General features: G+C 41.5%; 1 protein-coding gene across 2 annotated transcripts in view; it reads right to left on the reverse strand.

The window, feature by feature from the left end:
* Positions 1 to 20,549, reverse strand: part of CNTNAP2 (contactin associated protein 2) — a 1,023,642-nt gene that overhangs the window by 643,522 nt on the left and 359,571 nt on the right. The window lies entirely within an intron of this gene.

The following is a 20,549-nucleotide window of genomic DNA, read 5'->3' on the forward strand; positions in this document are numbered from 1 at the left end:
TGCGTGTGTGGCCACACTCCCCAGTCACCCCAGTGCTCTGCAGACCAGTCTGTTAAAAGTTATGCAAGCAGAATTTCCTGATCTGGATCTCATGCAGAGTAGGAATCCATAAGCTCCCCACACCAGGAAAGGATTTCCAAAGTTTCACTGCAAACTGTGTTTAAACTTGTTACAAAAACATTGTAAATAAAAACCAGAGGGTTGCTCATAAACAACTAGGAATGCAATCCATTTTTCTTTAGGTTCTTCCTTGTTAATATAGTCTAAGAACTATTCTCTGTCTGGTCTCAGAAAGAGATTCAAATAAGCAAGTTGCTTCCTCAATATGCTAACAGCTTCTGAGAGAATCCGAGACTCTCAAGGATGAGCCATCGATTCACATAACATTGGAACAAAGACTCCACCACAAGCACCTTCTGCACCTCCACATAACGTTTTATCATACCCTTCAACATTTCTCTAATGCAAATAGGGATGCCCTATTATATGCTGGGCGGCTTCCAACATATATAAAAGCATAATAAAAATTCCCTATACTGTTCTGCCCTCAGATGGCTCAGGAACCAGATAACTCCATGCCCTCCAACATTTCTCCGATGAAAATAAGAATGGCCTACCATACCTGCCAATATTTATCCAATGCAAATAGGGAAATCCTAAGGAAAAGCAGGACATTCTGGGATCAAATCAGAAACCAGGATGACCTCTGTAAATCTGGGACTTTCCCTGGGAAATAGGGACACTTGGAGGATTTGTTTTATGCATATTGCATGTACAGCTTTCACACATTCTAGGCCATGTTTTAGGGCGCATTCACCACCTTGCCCCTGCGACTGAAGGCCTGTGACATGCCTGCATGACATCAGCACACCCCACAGTGTGCACACAGGATGCAAGCACACCTCATGGCATGTGTGCACGGTTACCCTGGAGCTTGAGGGGGCGACCTTTCCTCTGAAATTGGGGTGTGTACCCCCCGGCCCTCCCTACTTAGTGCCCCTGTTTTAGGGTATACAGAGCACTAGCCAGGCCTTTATGGCCTTTTTGTTGCCACTCTTGAACAGGATGTGACCTAGAAAACTCACAATGCTGTCCTGCAGGTGCCTATTGCAGTAGATAACTTCCAGGGCATCTTGTTTGCTACCACAGCTCTTTTCATTGTGGGAGCCCACTCAGGCCACCAAGAATACAGTCAAAACTCACCACTCTGTAATTATGCCATACCATACAAAGTCTTTCTCTTGGTCAAGTCATCCAGACACACTTCACCAGCATGGTGGGAAAGGGGCCTTTCTGACACCAGCGGCCCTGACAACAATCTCCCCTGCAGGCTGCTCTGTACGACCAGCATCCAAAATGCCTGCAGTAAAACTGCAATAATCCCCTCTCACATCTGGCCAAGTGGCCAAGAATGTATAGAGTCATTCCGATTCACCTCGCCATGTAGATGCGGCCCATCCTGGTGGCTGCACTTCTACCCACATTGTGAGGAGCAAGCCCACACCCTCCAACATTCCTCTGGATGAAAATAGAGACATTTTTGTCCAAGGACTGTTGGAGGGTCTGCTTCCCCTTTGGCCCCTGTGCTTCTGCCACCCGCCCCCCCCCAAATTCTCACTCAACCTGCAACTGACCCTCATTGACCCCCCTCAGCCCCTCCCACAGAGTATACACCAGCAGGACACAGCACGTTCACTGCCTGAACAAGTACTTCTGGCAGTGGGACCCTGTCCGCCAACACCGCCCCCCCCTGCCCACTCCCAGGATGGGATCATGTGACAAGCGGGTGGCTATCTCTGTCTGTCTGTCTGTCCATCTCTCTCCTGCCCTGCAGCTGCCCTTTCAGCACCTGTGTTTCTGCTGCCCTCTGCCAGGAGTTCTCACTCCCCCCTGACCCCCTGTGCTCCCCTACCCCCTTCCCTGAGCATTTCCTATCTAAAGAAAGGCAAGAGCATATACACACCCTCCACCGCCCTGAGAAAACCCCTTAATCACAATTTTATTTTATTCTTTGGTGGCTTTACAAAAAGAAAAACACACAGCAATATATACATTTTAGAAAGGAGAAATATTTTTTTTAAATAGATATATATATTTTAAATCAGGACTCCTTGTGCTCTGCTCCGCTCCCCCTTTCTTCCCGCTCAGCACGGCATGCAAGCCTGGACCTTGGAGGTGGCAGCCTCTCCCCTTCCTCGCCTGCTCTCCAGCGACCACTATGAGGAGGAGGCTGGAAGTGGCGGCCATGGAGAGGCAACGGGGGGGGGGGGCTCCCTCTCAGCCACAGCCACGCGGGACAAGCGCCGGATCATCCTCCTCCTTCCAGGAACAATCAGAAGCCAGGATGCCTTTTGTAATTCCAGGACTTTCCCTGGAAAATCAGGACACTTGGAGGGTATTCCAGCCTCTAGGATAATATTTAATAAGCAATGCATAGAAGCCACTGACACAATTTCCTGGCAATTTCCATACATGTCAATGGGTATTGTGCACACAAATTGTACATGGTTATTGGGGTAATCAAAATAGCAGCAACTTGTCCATGCTTAAGCCATGATTTATCAGGGAAATAACTCATTTGCACTCTGTTAATCGCTAGAGATGCTGCAAGAAGTGAAATTTAAGAGGTCTAATCTGTTTTTGCAGTAATCTCAATAATCCTTTTAAGCACTTTACTTCCATTGGACTCAGTACAGAGGAGAATAGGAGCCAACTGCTAGGGGGCAAGGTCCCTTTGCCTCCTCCCATAAAATATTTGAGGGGGCAGGGCCTCCCCAAAGCTGATGGGCATTGCCATTCAAATAGTGTGTGTGCACTGCATCATGTGATTGATTACGCGTACAGGCACTCGGTGCAACGCTATCTTGCAAGGGGGGGGGGGAATAACACTGATGCAGCGTTGCTTTTCTATATGGTATCAACTTTTGCAACCAGTGAAGAAGTTTGCAAGTGTATCCATTCTGAGCTGGTATTTAGGAAGCCAGTGGCTATGTGACGCAGTCATTACTAGTACCAAGGTGCAATAGAGACACATATTTAAAAAATGAAGATGCTTTTTTAAAAAAAGTGTTTTGAAAAATATATTGAATTTGCCATAAGCTCACCTTGGCCACCTAGTATCGCATTTGTATAGATGCACTTTATATTTGCAGCTGTATAGCTGAGTCCCAAATGTAGTGTTATCATATATAACTGGAGCCTCGTATGCTACCAAGGTGATTCCAACATTGCAAGAGGTTGGACTAGATGACCCTCGGGGTCCCTGCCACCTCTGCAATGTTCTGTGTGGTTCTTCTTTTCCCAGCAGTTACGATGTGACCTCAGATGAAAGCAGCCCTAGTACAGTGGTGGTAACTGGGAGCCTTGGGTTATGAAGCTATCATTTCCTTATTGTGCTGATTTGGAAGTTCTACCAGAGGAGACCTCCAGTGTTATTAGATGCTCCTTGCCAATATATGTTACAGCCTGGAATTTGTTTCTATTTTTGAAGATGTGGGTCAAGAAAGCGAAACAAGCCTCCCTTCCATGCTAATAAATGTGGCACCATCTATTTAGTCTCTCACAAGCTCTCTCTACGCAAATTCAACTCTAAATCAATTTGCGAGGTGAGAGAGAGGGAGATTCTGAAAATGAGCAAGCTGCTAAGATAAATTGCATTAAATCTGAGCACATAGCTTGCAATAGTGTGTACCATACATGAGCTAGCTAAAAAATAGAAATCAAAAGTGGCTTTTGCAGGGTTGAGGCAACATTTGTAACGTTGTCGGAGCCCCTCTATGCTTTTTCACTTAACCCTCGGCTGAAAGCCAGAGATGTTATAGATGCCACAAGGGAAAGATTCCAAGAAACGCAGAATCTTTTGACAGGTTTTGCTGTTTTTTTCAGAAGGGGAAATATCCAATCTTTCACTTACTAAAAGTGCAATCCTCTAAGCCTTTCTGTTGCAGAGATACAGCAGCCTTCCTTATATAAGTCAATGTACTGTATCCTGTTAATCAATTATGGAACACTCTCGCCAGCCAGCGTGACAGCGGCAGCAAAGGAATAAACGCTACTCTATACCATTTATCTCAGTAAGGTGTTAACTTCAAAGACAACCTGGGACCATTTAAATGTTAACATTATGAAGCAACAGCAATCTTCCAGTTTACTCCACTTTGTCCTAATAAGATCTGGCAACAGTGTCTTTAGTTTCTCACATGCTCAGTGCAAAAAGAAAACAGGATCTGTTTTCTGTAACCCCAAGGCAACAAATTCACTTTTTTGCAGTTCGGAACTGAGGGTGAAATGGACTGAAAACTATGGGGTGAATACGTCTGAGCCTCCTGTAAGCAAATCAGGAAGGGTGCTCATGGTTGTATAACCACTCAGTAAACAAATCAGAACTAATGCTCAGTAGAGAAATTAATTATAATTAAAGGTAAAGGTGAAGGACCCCTGACAGTTAAGTCCATTCGCAGACGACTCTGGGGTTGCGACATCTGGCTTTACAGGCCAAGGGGGCCGACGTTTGTCCGCAGACAGTTTTTCTGGGTCATGTGGCCAGCATGACTGAGCTGCTTCTGGTGCAACGGAACACCAAAACAAGAGATGTACACTAAAACACCGTTTACCCTGAAACTCAGAGTGAAACTGGGTTGGAAATAGCAAAAAAGGTTAAGTACCTGGGGGTAAATTTAACATCTAAAAATGTGAATTTATTTAAAGATAACTACGAAAAATGCTGGTCAGAAGTAAAAAAAGATATAGATATATGGTCTAGGCTGAAACTTTCCTTGTTAGGCCGAATTGCTGTTATCAAGATGAATGTATTGCCAAGAATGTTGTTTTTATTTCAGACATTGCAAATTCTAGACAAAATGGACTGCTTCAAGAAGTGGCAGAAAGATATATCTAAATTTGTCTGGCAGGGCAAAAAGCCCAGAATAAAATTTAAGATTTTAACTGATGCAAAAGATAGAGGGGGCTTCACCCTGCCAGACTTAAGACTTTATTATGAATCAGCAGCATTTTGCTGGTTGAAGCAATGGCTACTTCTGGAAGATACAGACATTCTTGATCTGGAAGGATATGACAATAGTTTTGGTTGGCATGCATATCTGTGGTATGACAAGGTAAAGGTCTATAAAAGCTTTAAAAACCATATTGTCAGGAAAGCATTGTATAATGTTTGGAATAGATACAAGGATCTACTGGAAAGTAAAACCCCTAGGTGGTTGTCACCAATGGAAGCGAAAGCAGTGAAAAAACTTAACATGGACTCTAATTGGCCTAAATACTGTGAAATTTTAGAATATGATGGTGAAAAACTGAAGCTTCAAAGTTTTGAGAAGCTAAAGCACAAAGTTCGAGATTGGCTACATTATCGTCAGATAAATGAGACATTTAAGCAGGACAGGAAACTTGGTTTTCAGAAGGAGAGGTCAAAGTTAGAAACAGAATTGTTAGAATCCAATACTAAGAATTTATCTAAAATGTACAATTTGCTGCTGAAATGGAACACACAGGATGAAATGGTGAAATCAGCTATGATTAAATGGGCACAGGACATCGGTCATGATATTATGTTTGTTGACTGGGAACAGTTATGGACCACCGGTATTAAATTTACGGCATGTAGTGCCCTGAAAGAGAACATAATGAAAATGATCTATAGGTGGTACATGACCCCAGTCAAACTTGCAAAGATCTATCATTTGCCCAATAACAAATGTTGGAAATGTAATGAGGCTGAAGGTACTTTATATCATCTTTGGTGGACCTGCCCAAAGATTAAGGCCTATTGGGAAATGATCTATAATGAAATTAAGAAAGTCCTTAAGTGGACATTTATAAAGAAACCGGAGGCTTTTCTCTTGGGCATGGTCGGCCAATTGGTACCAAAGAAGGATAAGACGTTTTTTATGTACGCAACCACAGCAGCAAGAATCCTGTTGGCAAAGTATTGGAAGATGCAAGAATTACCTACTCTGGAAGAATGGCAGTCGAAGGTGATGGAATATATGGGACTGGCAGAGATGACCGGCAGAATCCGTGACCAGAGGAAAGAGACAGTGGAAGAGGACTGGAGGAAATTTAAAATATATCTTAAAAATTATTGTAAAATTGCGGACTGATAAGATGTCAAGGGGTAAGAAATAAAGAATTACAGCTGTAAACCTTAAACTTTAAGTAAATTTAAAAGGGACTTGATTAAAAACTGACTGATGAGTTGCTCGAAAAAATGGCAAAATAAGGATGTAGCGAAGGGAAGGTATGGGGAAGTCAAATTTTTGTTGTATGTCTTTGATGTTTATGTTTTGTTTTGTATTGTCTTTGATATGTGTAAAAACTAATAAAAATACTATAAAAAAAAAACACCGTTTACCTTCCCGCCAGAGTGGTACCTATTTATCTACTTGCACTGCGTGCTTTCGAACTGCTAGATTGGCAGGGGCAGGGACAGAACAATGGGAGCTCACCCTGTCATGGGGATTCGAACTGCCGACCTTCTGACTGGCAAGCCCAAGAAGCTCAGTGGTTTAGACCACAGTGCCACCCACGTCCCTATTTATTTATTTATTTATTTAATTTGTATACTGCCCTTCATCCAAAGATCACAGGGCAGTGCACAACAGAAAAATACAAAATCGTGATAAGGTTGTGCTTCATCTGGTCCAGAGCTGCTCGCCAAACTAACTTTGCATTGGGTGAGCCTCCTGCGTGATTAGAATCCATCAGTCCAAAACATTCCTGTGGAAACTTTGCTGAGCTCCACCTCCACACATCCCACCATCTTTTCACTTGAAACTTCAGCTTCTGATGCCCCTTGATGGATATTCAAGTTTTAGGGAACCCTGAAAATGTGGGTATCAGAACTGGAGGGGTGGAAAGCAGCACAGGTGAGCAAAATTCAGGGAAATGTGACATTAAGTGTCTTTGCAAACCTGGCAAATAACCAACTATCTTTGTGAGACCCAGCGAAAGGAAGACACGCACAGTGTCTGTTCGCTTTTTATCTGCTGTTTCTAGCCAAGCTCTCACACATACATTGTCCTTTTATGTTTTCCATTTTCATTCTTGCTTGAAGATGCGAATGAGATTGCTATTGAGGCAGGTTTGCATTTAGCTTCATGAGCAAATGAGCCCAGCCACAGCTGAATCATTTCTGTGAATAGGTCTGGGGCTCAGCTGTAATCTGAAGATTAGAGCCTCACTTATTGATCCTAAGGAATGCCTCATATTCCACCCCAAATTGCACAGTGTCAATAGAGATAAAACATTATTGCTCCAAAGACTTCTGGCTCCTGCCACTGCCATGGCAGCTGAAAGAAGATAAAAGAAAACAGCTGCTTTTCCTACACCCCAAACTGAAGCCAAACAGAAGGAACACATTAAAAGATAGGACCAAGCAATTGGAATAGAGTTGCTCAGAAAATATAATTTCTGAAAGCCTGTAAAAAAAGAAAATGCACACACAGTATAGTTAACCCTCTTTATTTATGTTTAAAATAACAAGAAAGGCCTCAAGAGATGCTTTCAAAATACTCCACGTCCTAATGTCACCCCCAAAATGTAAAGCTCCAAATTGCTTATTTTTTTCTTAAGTCTCCAAAGTTCCACTTATTATTTCTCTATTTTGTACAGAACATGCACAGTTTGCCACAGCCTTCAACTTTTCTGCACATATGTGCACTTTGCTACAGCAGTGCAAAAAGGCAATATTGAGAGTACACATAACAAATGCTTCAATGTTATTTTTGTGCAGTGTTTCACTGATGCACAGGAGTTCATGTATGCATTGGTAAAACACCACACAAAAATAAAACAAAAAAATTTCCTTCCAGTAGCACCTTAAAGACCAACTAAGTTAGTTCTTGGTATGAGCTTTCATGTGCATGCACACTTCTTCAGATGCATGCACACGAAAGCTCATACCAAGAACTAACTTAGTTGGTCTTTAAGGTGCTACTGGAAGGAATTTTTGTTTTGTTTTGACTATGGCAGACCAACACGGCTACCTATCTGTAACCACACAAAAATAATATTGATGCAATCTTATTTATTATCATATCAATATTGGTATTAACATATCAAGAGTGCTTCTTTGCACTGTTGTGTATCAGTGCACATTGGTAAAATAAGCAGCAAGGGTGAAGCGCAACTAATCTGAAGGAATTTAAAGCAGCAGAAAACTTTTCAGTCTCCAAATCTGGAATTAAATTTAGAAATTTTTTTGGTTAAACTGAAAATCCCAGATGAGCGAGGCTGCACCCCTATATTCACACACCTGGGAGTAAGCCCCATTGAACACAATGAGTCTTATCCTCAGTAGAAATGTACGGGATTGTACTGCAGCACAGTGGGAGAGCAAACCCAGGGAACAATAAAGGAACAGAACGGGGGAAATCTGTTCATTCCAGGGCTATTCAGATACATTCAGGTCATCAAATTCCTGGCTCTTATACAGACTTCTGTGGAGGAATCATGGCTGTTTAGATGTTTCCTGTTGAGACTCTTAACAACAGAGATAATTAGGTGGCGATTAAAGATAGCTGCTGCCTATTGTATTATCTTTGAGGAACAGAGATAACAGGGATTAACTTCCAATGCTCTGGAAGGGCTGCTATCCTGCTGTGGGACCAAGAAATCTTCAAAGAACCCAGGCAGCTGAGTGATCGGGGAGCAGAAGAACCACCCAAACTTAATAGCCCTAGGGATCAGTCCTAGAGCAAAGATCAGTGAAGCCTCCCTCACTTCAATTTTTTATGAAATTCCTGTAAATTACTACTGAGACTGACTCTCTGCTGGTTAGAATGTTCAACTGAAATACGATCCAACAACTGGCTTAAGACAAAGGGGCTCAAAAAAAAAAAAAACCACAACAACAACATGCTATATACTAAATAAAGTTTTTAAACAGCTAAGAGATTCTCCAACTCTGAGAAATTTTCATCTTATTTTGTTCTATTCTTAATCCTGCTTCACTGGTGAATGTGCTGCTTGTAATGTGAAACTGCATGGCTGCTCACTGTGAGGGTGGAATGTTAGGAATGTAATTTATTAATAAGAAAGGACTGTGTGGATTTCAGAGAAACCACTCAGTATGGTAAAAGTACTGAAAAAAACATCCCACTGATGGTTGGTGCCATGCAACAATTATTTAATGAGCAATTAAAAGAACTAAGAGAGAAGGTGCCTAAAATGGTAAATGGAAATGGATTAGACAAAGCTGAGGCTGGAAAAGATATGTCGCCTTTGGGAAAAAATACTGATGGAGGTTTGCCAGAGCAGGAGATTGGAAGGATAAAGCTAGAGGCAATGGATGATGAAACTGGGAGAACCTCCACACAGGTGACTGAAGGAGTGAAACAGCTGTGATAAGAAATATCCTGAGCTGGCAGGTATAGAGATGAGAAAGAAATGACTCTGTGTAAAATTTGCATGCAGATGAAGGTGATGGCTAGCTGATGACGAACCCTGGGAAGCAGGAATGGGAAGATTTCTCAGGGTGGGAGGCTGAGGGAAGAAAGGGAAGCTCCCAGGTGAGAGCTGGGAGGGTTCACCTCTTTCTGTGTGTGTCAAGTCTTCCTATAGGGGAGGACTCTGCATTCTTGTTTTTGTTTTTTATTTTTGTTTAGATTTGTTAATTTTTTATTGTAATGTATTTTATTGTAATTATGAAAGGTTGAGATCTTATTGGGGGGGGGGAGAAATTCCTTGCTCAAATACATAACATGTATTTATTCTCATATGTGTGTGTGTGTCTGCATTTATATACAGCCCATTCAACAAAGTTCTCTTGTTTATGTAAAATATATAAAAGTGCAAGAGCAAGTGATGCTATATTCTAGAATAAACAGCCCATGATGAAGATGGCTTTTATCAGCTGACAGGACTCACTTGAGACTGGAGGGTGACCCATTGCATTACTGCACAGCTTGTTGCAATAGCTAGCAACATTTTTGCAGAGGATGTGAAGAAAAAGTCCTGCTGCAACCACACAATGCTCAAAAACGCCTTTATTAATGTAAGCAGAATTGTGGATCAATGCATTAATTTTCTCTGTATTCTCTTCTGATGACAAGAACCATGGTCCTTTGAATTTAAGAGGTTACAACTTTATTGTCTGATAAGTGGCACCTGTCATTGAAAATTGGCAGTAATCTTCAGAGATGTTACCTGAGGCCACTAAGAATGCATGTTTGTTTCATCACAATCTCCATTCTGTGGAAAGTCTGAGGACCGTTTACAGACATGCACTTGGAGAGTCATTACCCTTTATGTAAGGTGGTTGGACAAAAGATGTCTCCCATTTGATCCTGTACAGAATCTTCAAACATAGAGATAGAGATATGAGAGAATATTTTATCACAGGTGAAAGAAAAGGAAAGAGTTGTGATTTAATATTAAAAGGCAACATTGGGAGGAAGTGCAGCTGTGAGTATGCTTCTCAGAATTAGTAGTATGGTTGACTTAATGAAGAAGGTCCCAGATTTAATCCCTGAATTGCCACTTTAAAGGACGAGGACAAGTCATAACCTATGTATATTGCCTGTTTTAGAAACTCTTCATACCAGAGGGGGGGGGGCAATTCATGGTCATGTAGTCACTAGGAAACTGGCCAGGATGAGTCTTCAAGCCATTTCCACGGCACTTCCTCTTAACTTAAACCATAAAACTGATCATTTCCAAAGCCTCTCCTAACTTGCCAGCTATTAAAAATACTGGTGAATGAGAGACCTTTTCACACTTTTTTGGGGGGGGGATTCACATCTAGGTTTTCCCCCTTTAATGTATTTTTATTAAAGATTTTCTTGATTTACAAAAGTATGTGCAATGTCATAGAATCATAGAATCATAGAGTTGGAAGAGACCACAAGGGCCATCGAGTCCAACCCCCTGCCAAGCAGGAAACACCATCAGAGCACTCCTGACATATGGTTGTCAAGCCTCTGCTTAAAGACCTCCAAAGAAGGAGACTCCACCACACTCCTTGGAAGCAAATTCCACTGTTGAACAGCTCTTACTGTCAGGAAGTTCTTCCTAATGTTTTGGTGGAATCTTCTTTCTTGTAGTTTGGATCCATTGCTCCGTGTCCGCTTCTCTGGAGCAGCAGAAAACAACCTTTCTCCCTCCTCTATGTGACATCCTTTTATATATTTGAACATGGCTGTCATATCACCCCTTAACCTCCTCTTCTCCAGGCTAAACATGCCCAGCTCCCTTAGCCGTTCCTCATAAGGCATTGTTTCCAGGCCTTTGGCCATTTTGGTTGCCCTCCTCTGGACACGTTCCAGTTTGTCAGTGTCCTTCTTGAACTGTGATGCCCAGAACTGGACACAGTACTCCAGGTGAGGTCTGACCAGAGCAGAATACAGTGGCACTATTACTTCCCTTGATCTAGATGCTATACTCCTATTGATGCAGCCTATAATTGCATTGGCTTTTTTAGCTGCCGCGTCACACTGTTGGCTCATGTCAAGTTTGAGGTCAACCAAGACTCCTAGATCCTTTTCACATGTACTGCTCTCAAGCCAGGTGTCACCCATCTTGTATTTGTGCCTCTCATTTTTTTTTGCCCAAGTGCAATACTTTACATTTCTCCCTGTTAAAATTCATCTTGTTTGTTTTGGCCCAGTTCTCTAATCTGTCAAGGTCGTTTTGAAGTGTGATCCTGTCCTCTGGGGTGTTAGCCACCCCTCCCAGTTTGGTGTCATCTGCAAATTTGATCAGGATGCCCTTGAGTCCATCATCCAAGTTGTTGATAAAGATGTTGAATAAGACCGGGCCCAAGACAGAACCCTGTGGCACCCCACTAGTCACTCTTCTCCAGGATGAAGAGGAACCATTGATGAGCACCCTTTGGGTTCGGTCAGTCAGCCAGTTACAAATCCACTGAGTGGTAGCATAGTCAAGACCGCATTTTACCAGCTTCTTTACAAGAATATCATGGGGCACCTTGTCAAATGCCTTGCTGAAATCAAGGTAGGCTACATCCACTGCGTTCCCTTCATCTACCAGGCTTGTAATTCTGTCAAAAAATGAGATCAGGTTAGTCTGACATGACTTATTTTTCAGAAATCCATGCTGACTATTGGTGATCACAGCATTCCTTTCTAGGTGCTCACAGACTGTTTGCTTAATGATCTGCTCCAGAATCTTCCCTGGTATTGATGTCAGACTGACTGGGCGGTAATTATTTGGGTCCTCTCTTTTCCCCTTTTTGAAAATAGGGACAACATTTGCCCTCCTCCAGTCTGCCGGGACTTCGCCTGTTCTCCAGGAATTCTCAAAGATGACTGCCAGTGGTTCTGAGATCACATCTGCCAGTTCTTTTAATACTCTTGGATGCAGTTCATCTGGCCCTCTCTCATATTTGTGTCTCTCTCATATTTTTTCCATGTAACATTTTTACAAATCAGTTTCATTTGTTGAGACATTAGGAAGAAGAGGGGTGAGGGGGGAAACATGGGTGGGGGTGGGGTCGGGTGACAATGTTTCTATTTTACTTAATATATGTAGGGTTTGGTGTCAGTGTTGCTTGTGCAGGTTCTCTGCTGTTCTCTGCTTTGGTGGTGAGAGAGGTTTGGGTTGGCCTAGGGTGTGGTTGTTCATTTGTGGTTGGCTGTGGCAGTCTTTGTTTTCATGTGTGAGTGGGGTGGGTGGGTGTTTTGGATCAGGTTAGCCATATTGATTTGTATGCTGTTGGTGGATTTTTGTCATTGTCTTTTTGAGCTGGGTGAAGGCGTCTTCTTCTATTTGTCCCTGTGTAAGTTTCAGTTTATTGGTTAATTTTTCTAATAAGGCTGTTTCCCATAGTATTTGGTACCATTGGTCCATGCTTACTCCTGACAGGTCTCTCCAGTGTCTGGTTATGATGTTTCTACCTGTTGAAAGTAGGTAGGTTATGAGTTTTTTGTGGTGTAAGTGGGCATTATTGTCTTGGAAGATGTTTAGTAAGGCCAATTCTGGGGTGATTTCTAATAGTTGCTTGGTTATTTTACATATTTCTCGTATGGTTGTTGTCCAGAATAGTTGGATTTTGGGACACTCCCACCACATATGGAGGTGCACCCCCTCCAGCATTTTGGTGAGGTTCCTGGGTGTATTATCGCTAGTTTTCTTGGTGTTAGGTACCACCTGTAGATGAGTTTCAGAGTGAGTTCTTTTCATTGATATGGATTTAAAGGGGGGGGGGTTAGACCACATTCGGGTCCATTGAGTGGGGTTAATCTCATAGCCTATGTCATCCTCCCATTGTTTTTTGATTACGTCTAGGGAGTTCGTGGGATTTTGGAGTAGTATTTTGTATATTGTGGATACCATCCCTCTACTGTGTCCCTTTGTTGTTAGGAGGAGGTTTTCGAAGGTTGTCAGAGGCCTAGTTGCTGCTGATTTTACTACTGGATTGTTTAAGAGGGCATGTAATAATTGGTGTGTTAACCAAGGCATTTGGGTGTCTTCTAGTTTGTCTTGTATTTCTTGTGTTGACAAAGGTTTGTTATTTTTATAGGAATCTATTAGGCGATATAAGCCTTTGGTTTGCCAGGTTTTAATCTGGAGGTTTTGAGCTGCGTGGTGGAATAATGGGTGGTACGCCAGGGGAATTAGTGGGGTTGGGGATAGTTTGCCTATTACTGCTTTCTATGCTTTGAGCGTTGTTTGTGTGTACAGTGGTACCTTGGGTTAAGAACTTAAGTCGTTCTGGAGGTCTGTTTTTAACCTGATACTGTTCTTATCCTGAAGCACCACTTTAGCTAACAGGGCCTCCCACTGCTGCCGTGCCACTGCTACATGATTTCTGTTCTCATCCTGAAGCAAAGTTCTTAACCCGAGGTAATATTTCTGGGTTAGTGAACTCTGTAACCTGAAGCATCTGTAACCTGAAGCGTCTGTAACCCGAGGTACCACTATACCTGTTAAGTGTTGTGGGAATTTTCCTTAGCTCTTTTCACTCTTCAGAGGACAGGAGAGCCCCTATTCATGAGATAGAAGGAGTGTGTGAATTCAGTCAAGAATTTATATGCATATTACTAGCCAGGTAATCTTGGCTAGTAAAGGACACGGGTGGTGCTGTGGGTTAAACCTCAGAGCCTTGGGCTTGCCGATAAGAAGGTCGGTGGTTCGAATCCCCGCAACAGGGTGAGCTCCTGTCACTCGGTCCCTGCTCCTGCCAACCTAGCAGTTTGAAAGCACATCAAAGTGCAAGTAGATAAATAGGTACCGCTCTGGTGGGAAGGTGAACAGCGTTCCTGTGCGCTGCTCTGGTTCACCAGAAGCGGCTTAGTCATGCTGGCCACATGACCTGGTAGCTGTACGCCGGCTCCATCGGCCAATAAAGCGAGATGAGCGCTGCAACCCCAGAGTCGGTCATGACTGGACCTAATGGTTAGGGGTCCCTTTACCTTTATCTAATCTTGGAAAACAACCATTTCCTGGACCGACAACAACTGGTTTCTGCTATTTTGGATTGTGGTTTAATTTCACTGCTTGCTACTTTCCTGGAGACTGCCTAGGGGTAACATGAATTGCCCAATTTTGGTGCACATAATTTCTTAGATAGATAATAAAGCTACAAAAGAAAGTAGTTATATTCCATGAAGACACCACCAACTTTTAGATAAATGTAAGCAAGAATCTGAAGAAAAGTATGATAGCTCCAACCTATTTGTGTTTCCAGTCCATGCCCACATAACTTTAAGATGGTGCAGTTCCTCCAATTTCACCCTGCCACATCCAATCCATATATGCTCTATGCATTGCAGAAGCTGCCTGCCTGGCTACTTATCAGTTGCCTACTGTTGCCAGCAGAGATAAAAGCAAAAACCGATAGGTGCATAACTGATAAATCATGCTGTGTTTCCTTGACAGCTTTTCTCTTGGAGGAAAAGACAAATCATGTCCTAACAACTTTCCCCTTAAGCTTTTACCCAGGCTTTATTCAACTATAAATACTAAATGCTCTAAGATTTCAACCATTTCAACCAGACATCTACCCACACCACCTTTTTATTCTGTGCAAAGGAGAGGGGTGTCCCAGACTATGTATTTTCTTATTGTCCCTCTGATGTGTTAATTTCTTGCAATCTGCAAGCTCTGGTGTTTAATGCACCAAACACTTTATGTCCCAATGATGTACTGATTTCTGTTGTGTATTATTAAAATGTGTCAGCTGAAAGGTTTCTGCAGCAAGCCATCCAGAAATGCATTTGACTTGTTTCCTTCACTTACTGCCATCAACTGGAAGGCACACACAGCTCTAATCACAGAGACAGTTTTTGTAAATGCTTCCTGGAACAGCCTCTGGTAAGAAGAGAATTCATATCTTTAAAGAAAAGAATCTGCTTCCTTGTGTTATTAATCTGTATATTCAGTGTTTATATATCAGGTTTGGCATTCCGACTTCTGTTTAAGCATATTTGCCCCATTGGGTAATTGTGGGCAGAACTAAGGTCAAGAACAAAGCCTAATGGGTAAGAGGCAAATCTTCCATGAATTGATTGCATGGGATATTTCTTGGAGTGAGGGGCATATGAGGATTGTTTCTCATAAGTATTTTTAGAAACTTAAAAATTAAGTTTTTTTAAACAACAAAAGAATAGAGGAAGGATGGAATCTGATGAGTTGGGGATTTAGATCTAACAGCCTGTCAAAATCTGGAGGCTGATGGTCACCTGACAGAGGACACCTTTGGAGATCAGATCAATAAAACAATGGTTGCTTGGCATCCTTTCATCTGGTAAGAGCAGGAGAGAACCTTTTCTGAATGCTTACAGATCTCATTTACATATTAATATGAGATTATTTTTTTTAAAAAAAATTACAATGTGAAGTATTTTCAACATATTTTCTCTCATATTTTTCTAAACATATTATATATATTCTCTCATATTTTTTTCTAAACACACACACAGGCTAAGGACTGGGGAACATCTGAGACGTGGGAAATCTAATAGATAACTATAGAATCCACACCTTAGTCTAGAAGGTGCAGATCAGGTGAGTTTAGTTTATAGGAATTTGCAAAGGAATTTGGCCTCTAAGCCAACCAAGGTGGGGGGTTCTGCCTCCTGATAGCAGCACCCGCTCCCCTTCCTCTCTTTTCTGTGGGCCCAGTGACGGCTTCTGCCCAAAAGTTTGAGTCCTCCTCTCCTAGTACTGTATTCATAATCAAAACCAGCCATGTATTCTGGTGCTAACTGATCATCTCAATCAAAACAGTTCTCTCTGCTGAACTCATCGAGGCAAGGCAAGTTGTTTTCCTTTAACTATTGATTGTGATTGACTTTCTTCATTTTCCTAGGTCAGTTGACCAAGGTGGTGGCAGAGCTTCTGAAGTCCACATGAATGGTGCAAAGGCAGCAGTAGAAGCAAGAGGACTGTTTCCTTTCTCTAGCCTAGCAGAAGGAGGAGGCTGAAGGGCACATACACGGTAGACAACATATACCGACTAGGACGTATCTGGGGGTCCTTTGGGTGGATACATTAATGGACCTTCCCGGCAGTGCCCTCAACTCTAATTGCACTCGCACAGAGATTCTGTAGCCTTGTGCAATTTCTACACTATAAACATCAGTGAAATACTGTATGCCTTCCTTCCTGAGCTTTCATTCCAGCCTTTGTCCAGGGAGCCTTGGTGGCTGAAAGAAATATGTTTATTAAACTTCTGCCAGTAAAGGAGAAATAGGGCCACTTCAAATGTTTAGCATTTCTTACACGGAAAACAGGCAGTAGAAACTCATAGAATAGTTGCACCAAGACACAGCTATGTTAAGATGGCACATTACAAATCCTGAAGTCATACCAGGGAGCTATCAAAGCACCAGTGGCAGATATACTGAAGAAGAATAACAAGAAGAAGGAAGTTAGCCAAACAGCCAAACAGCTGGAATTACATAAAATGGAGGTAGCTTTATCAAAGAGTACTGTGCACATTTCTGAACATAAAGAAATGTGTTCATAAAACACTGAAATTTTAGCAAGCAAATCTAATTTAGGAATGAATCCTAATGAGTTTACAAGAGGTGGGCAATCTTCCATCCCTGTGCCCATGCACGTTAGAAGAAAACTTTTATTTCTCATTTCTCTTCCAATTATATCTGCTATGCCCTTTTGGTGTCATATTTTGGCTTGTTTTTAAGGTGGCATCATAGGATTTCCTGCTGTCAGTACTATTCCCCTTCACGATGTTTTGAAGATTTCTAGAGTAAATTATTACTTGTATGTGTAAATGAACCCGGATAGATCTGTCCACACATTCAGCTGTCAAGTGCTGAATGAACAGGTGATGTAGATGTGACTGATGTGGATGTGAATCAGTATTCTTTGGGATCATGGCACTTTTACCACCACAACATGTGAAATAAAAAGTAAAATAATACAAGACAAAAATTGTATAGAAAATTAACACACATCCTGTGCACTCAGAATTCACCACGATGTCGCACCAGAGGAGGACATAGTGCATTGACACCTCTCTCCTCAGCATCTGTAGTTGCAGCACAGAAAGTCCTCCATAATTGCTCTGAATTCTAGTAAGCCAAATGTGGCCCCTCAGAACTTTCCTTGAGAAGCAGAAGCAAAGTGGATTCTTGCTTATCTCTTACTGCTGAAACTTATGATCTGGTAGTTGGGGGCATTTCCCCCACTTCTTTTTCTTTTCCTTTTAAAAGTTATTTACGTTAGCAACCTCCAGTGCATTTTGTGGCAATAAATTCCACAGATTAATTATAAAATGTATATGAAAAAGTGTTTAGATCTGTTCCAAATTAACACAGATTTCTATGTCATGGGTGATATTGTGCCTGTACATGCTGCTGAATGTCACTCATCTGACTGCTGAGCTGCCTCATTTCATTTGATACTTTATAATAAAGAAGCCAAGGCAGATTGAAAGCTGGTGACAAACAGAGTTTCTCCATTAAATAAATCACAGCACTGTATTTCCCGAACTGCGCAAAATCCATGTGGCTGAGTCTTTCTCCTTCAGGGTATTAAAATGTCCAAATACGAGCTTCAAGCTTTGTAACCAAAGCTGTATATGGTGCATGAGCAATCTTATACAAAAGATCAGCAGGCTGACCACTATTCAAGCATGCTGGCTGCAAATATGTGCTGGCTGTTAAAGAGGCGTAGCAGATTCTTTATGCTGAAAGGTCAAACAATGAATTGAATTTCGAACCTAATGGTGGGTAAATCCCCTAAATTAATTTTTAGAAGGTTTTGCAAAATCAGACAGCGGCTCATTCAGCTCTTATTGGGCCGTTTCATTTCTAGATTTGCTATGCTAAATTTGTGTGTTTGTGTGTGTGTGTGTTTGTGTACTAACATAAATTTCAGTGGTAGATATAAAGCTAAGTCTGATTTTTATTGTATTTTCGTTGAAAATACTGATGGCCCCCGTCCTCATATCTTGGTTGTTATTGGCAGGAAATCTCATCCTGGAATGAATCCAAACTGAATAGCTAAGTGAAATGCCTACCTTTCTGGGTTCAGAGGAAAGGTTGTCTGATTTCTTTCAGGATTTGAACTTTACAATGAAATTTAAATAGGAAATGCTTTTTGTGAGAGTTTTTTTTAAAGCTCTACTTGAGTAGTGAAAGTAAATGTTACCTTAGTTTTTGCAGCTTATACATACACTCAACATTGGCATAGATCCAGTAGAAATTATATTGTTCTTATGCCAGTTTAACTGTCATGGCTTTTCTCAAAGACTCCTGGGAACTATGGTTTCGTGGGTTTTCTAAGAATTTCTGATTAGAGATCTCTAGTCCCCGACATAAAACTATAATTCCCAGGAAACCCTGGGGAGATGGAATGAGTATGCAATAAGAAGGAAAGGGGCAGGTGGGACCCATGAACCCTGGACGGTAGCAAATCTAACAGGAAAACTCTGGTCCTAAACCCTACCCTAATCCAGAGTGGAGTTCCTAAGGTGGTTGGATGGCATCTTGTCTGCCTCCTTCTGGCAACTCCTGCAGCCAAGCTGGGGCCAAACAACTTGCTCTGCTTTCCTTTGGACCCCATCAGGGAGGCTGAGAGGGGAGTCTTGTCATCTGGTGGTGTTGCCATATTTCAAAAAGTGAAAATCCAGACAGAAAAGTTGTTTTAGGCAAATTTATATTTTATGCAAAATTCAGTGGTAATTGTATTGAAATTAAAAAAATTCCTTCCAGTAGCACCTTAAAGACCAACTAAGTTAGTTCTTGGTATGAGCTTTCGTGTGCATGCACACTTCTTCAGATTCTTCATGCACACGAAAGCTCATACCAAGAACTAACTTAGTTGGTCTTTAAGGTGCTACTGGAAGGAATTTTTTTGTTTTGACTATGGCAGACCAACACGGCTACCTATCTGTAACTGTATTGAAATTATTAGTTATGACATTTTATTGTATTTTTATATATATTTTCCTTCTTCAAAATTGCTGTAAGTTGCCTTGAGACCGTTGTGGTATATGTCAATGGATGTGAAAATGAATGAAGAAGTAAATTATGATGATTTTGCATAGAAACTTATAATTAGCACCTGTTGAACATGTCAACCATGGAAAACAGCATGCCAAAAACAGCAAATCTTACAAGCAAAAAGGATCTTGGCTGATAGAAACAGAACTAAATGGCTATGCACCATTACAAGAAAGACAGATCTTAATGAAATGGACTACCAATGTAAGGAAATAGGAATGTATAATTGAGGTGGTGCCTTCAAAGGCTGCACTAAGAGGCCTATGGTAATATCCCAAGTGGGGCAATTGGAAGAAGTCCATCCTGGGGTTGTTTGTCATTTTCTAGCCCATCATATCATGGTCTTGGCTTCCGCCCAAAGCTAAACAAAAAAAGGGTATTTACATGCAAGTATAAAAGTAAACATTTACTATTGCAGTCTAACATATGGACTTGGCAGATAGGAAAGAGCAGCTTTCAGAATGGGGCTCTTACAAGAAAGAGGAGGAGCAACAATGGCTCCAGTCTGAGAGCTGCAACATTGCTTCAGCCAAGATTCTCAACTGCTCTTGAGAAACCCTATTCCTGTGACCGTTCCTTTTTCAACCTGAAATTAAGAGGCAAACAAATAATGGAAGTAGAGAGATAGAAATGGAAAACACCCATTCATTTCTTTTCCATATTAATTTCATTAAAATGCCCTTAATTTCTTTTACAAAGTTAACTTTTATGACCAAGCATTTTTTTCAGGAGGGTAGCCTGACTGTGTGAAGAATTAATCTTGTCTTATAGATGAATGAACATGATCTGAGGAAGATAAAACGAATCACTAAGTGATTGCAGTTAACCAAAAAGTTCCACTTTGCTCCCTTATGGAGAATGATGGAATATCATTTTATTGAACTCCATTATCCTAATGAGGAGATATTCTGCACTTGATCTTAGCCAAAAGGCTGGAGAAGATGTTTTAATGACTTGCTGCTGCTGCTTAATGAGAAGATTTCATAATTACTGAAACTACATCTGTTTGATTAATGAGCTTCTTGCAGTATTCATGCTTTCCCCCACAACTCCAAGGAGGACATACATTGCACAAGACATTCACATGCATATAGGATGTGC

This window comes from Podarcis melisellensis (genome assembly GCF_964234715.1).
Source record: "Podarcis melisellensis genome assembly, chromosome: 12".
NCBI classification, from domain to species: domain Eukaryota; kingdom Metazoa; phylum Chordata; class Lepidosauria; order Squamata; family Lacertidae; genus Podarcis; species Podarcis melisellensis.